At 52.8% G+C, this 2,500-nt stretch overlaps 1 long non-coding RNA gene across 1 annotated transcript in view; it reads left to right on the top strand.

Moving 5' to 3' along the window:
* LOC135530392 (uncharacterized) overlaps window positions 1–144 on the top strand; it is a 117,019-nt gene extending 116,875 nt beyond the window's left edge. Inside the window, exon 4 of the long non-coding RNA XR_010453836.1 lies at window positions 30–144. This is a non-coding gene — a long non-coding RNA (uncharacterized LOC135530392). The remainder of the gene's footprint in view (window positions 1–29) is intronic.
* Window positions 145–2,500: the final 2,356 nt, after the last annotated feature.

Raw genomic sequence — 2,500 nt, 5'->3', positions numbered from 1 at the left:
CATTCTAAGTGTTAAACCTTGGTCTTTAGGATGGCAGTAACCTCCAGATCCTTGGTCTGGTGAAGTCAGATGAAGGTTTCTATCAGTGTGTGGCTGAGAACGAAGCAGGGAACGCCCAGGCTATGGCCCAGCTCATACTGAGAGAGCCAGGTAAGAGACAGCCCTAACCAGGCCATGCCAAGCCAAAATTCTCTCTGTGTCTCAGCTAAACTTCTCTCTGTGTGTCTCAGCTAACTTCTCCCTGTGTCTCAACTGAACTTCTCTCTGTGTCTCAACTGAACTTCTCTCAGTGTCTCAGCTAAAGTTCTCTTTGTCTCAGCTAAACTGCTCTCTGTGTGTCTCAGCTAAACTTCTCTCTGTGTCTCAGCCTAATGTCTCTCTCTGTGCTGCATCTTTCTCTCTCTTTATCGCTCTATCTCTCTCTCTCTCTGTGTGTGTCTCAGCTCCACCTCTAAATCTCGCTCAGCTTAACACCAACACACACCGACACAGAAACACACACCGACACACACCAACCTTTCCTCCCTCCTCCATCCCTCTTCCTCACCCTCCACTCCTCCATCCCTCTTCCTCCTCCCCCTCCTCACCCCCCCTCCTCAACCTCCCCTCCCTCTATCCCTCTTCCTCAACCTCCACTCATCCATTCCTCTTCCTCACACTCCCCTCCTCACCCTCCCCTCCTCAACCTCCCCTCGTCCATCCCTCTTCCTCACCCTTCACTCCTCCAACCCTCTCCCTCACCCTCCCTCCTCCGTCCCTCCTCCTCTTCCTCACCCTCCTCCTCATCACCCTCCTCCTCCTCACCCTCCCCCTCCTCACCCTCCCTCCTCCTCTTCCTCACCCTCCCTCCTCCATCCCTCTTCTTCCACTCCTCCTCCTCCCCTCCCCTCCTCACCCTCCCCCTCCTCACCCTCCCTCCTCTTCCCCTCACCCTCCACTCCTCCATCCCTTCTTCTTCACCCTCCTCCTCCTCCCCCTCCCCCCTCACCCTACACTCCTCCATCCCTCCTCCTCTTCCTCACCCTCCACTCCCCCATCCCTCCTCACCCTCCACTCCCCATCCCTCCTCCTCTTCCTCACCCTCCACTCCTCCATTCCTCCGTCCTCACCCCCTGCACTCCTCCATTCCTCCGTCCTCACCCTGCACTCCTCCATTCCTCCGTCCTCACCCTGCACTCCTCCATACCTCCGTCCTCACCCTCCACTCCTCCATTCCTCCGTCCTCACCCTCCACTCCTCCATTCCTCCGTCCTCACCCTCCACACCTCACCCTTCACTCCTCCATTCCTCCTCCTCCTCCTCACCCTTGCCAGCCTGGAGTCAATGTGACACCAACTTTGTGATTCAAAGGATGTCCTAATATGGGCACCGAAGGCTTGTTTCTCTGTGACACAACGTCTTCGTCTGGCCCGTAGACATAGAAAGGTCAGTTCGAGGCTGCAGCAATGACTCAGTGATGTTGTTGATTTATTTTGACATTCACACGCAAGTTGTTACTCAACGGAGAAGGGCAAAATTAGCATGTGTGAAATGATGTTTGAGTCAGGGTCAGAGTTGGGTCACCACAAACTCCCATCTGTTCAAATCCCGTCTGTTCAACTCCCGTCAATTCAACTCCCGTCTGTTCAACTCCCGTCTGTTCAACTCCCGTCTGTTCAACTCCCGTCTGTTCAACTCCGTCTGTTCAACTCCTAGCTGCTCAACTCCCGTCTGTTCAACTCCTAGCTGTTAAACTCCCTAGCTGCTCAACTCCTAGCTGCTCAACTCCTAGCTGTTAAACTCCTAGCTGTTAAACTTCTAGCTGCTCAACTCCTAGCTGCTCAACTCCTAGCTGCTCAATTCCTAGCTGTTAAACTCCTAGCTGCTCAACTCCTAGCTGTTAAACTCCTAGCTGTTAAACTCCTAGCTGTTAAACTCCTAGCTGCTCAACTCCTAGCTGCTCAACTCCTAGCTGTTAAACTTCTAGCTGCTCAACTCCTAGCTGCTCAACTCCTAGCTGCTCAACTCCTAGCTGCTCAACTCCTAGCTGTTAAACTTCTAGCTGCTCAACTCCTAGCTGCTCAACTCCTAGCTGCTCAACTCCTAGCTGCTCAACTCCTAGCTGTTAAACTCCTAGCTGTTAAACTTCTAGCTGCTCAACTCCTAGCTGCTCAACTCCTAGCTGCTCAACTCCTAGCTGTTAAACTCCTAGCTGTTAAACTTCTAGCTGCTCAACTCCTAGCTGCTCAACTCCTAGCTGTTAAACTCCTAGCTGCTCAACTCCTAGCTGCTCAACTCCTAGCTGTTAAACTTCTAGCTGCTCAACTCCTAGCTGCTCAACTCCTAGCTGCTCACCTCCTAGCTGCTCAACTCCTAGCTGCTCAACTCCTAGCTGTTAAACTTCTAGCTGCTCAACTCCTAGCTGCTCAACTCCTAGCTGCTCAACTCCTAGCTGCTCAACTCCTAGCTGTTAAACTCCCTAGCTGCTCAACTCCTAGCTGCTCAACTCCTAGCTGCTCAA

This window comes from Oncorhynchus masou, unplaced genomic scaffold, assembly GCF_036934945.1.
Source record: "Oncorhynchus masou masou isolate Uvic2021 unplaced genomic scaffold, UVic_Omas_1.1 unplaced_scaffold_1331, whole genome shotgun sequence".
NCBI classification, from domain to species: Eukaryota; Metazoa; Chordata; class Actinopteri; order Salmoniformes; family Salmonidae; genus Oncorhynchus; species Oncorhynchus masou.
Note: the sequence above shows the minus strand (reverse complement) of the source record. Positions and strands in the feature narration are given on the sequence as shown.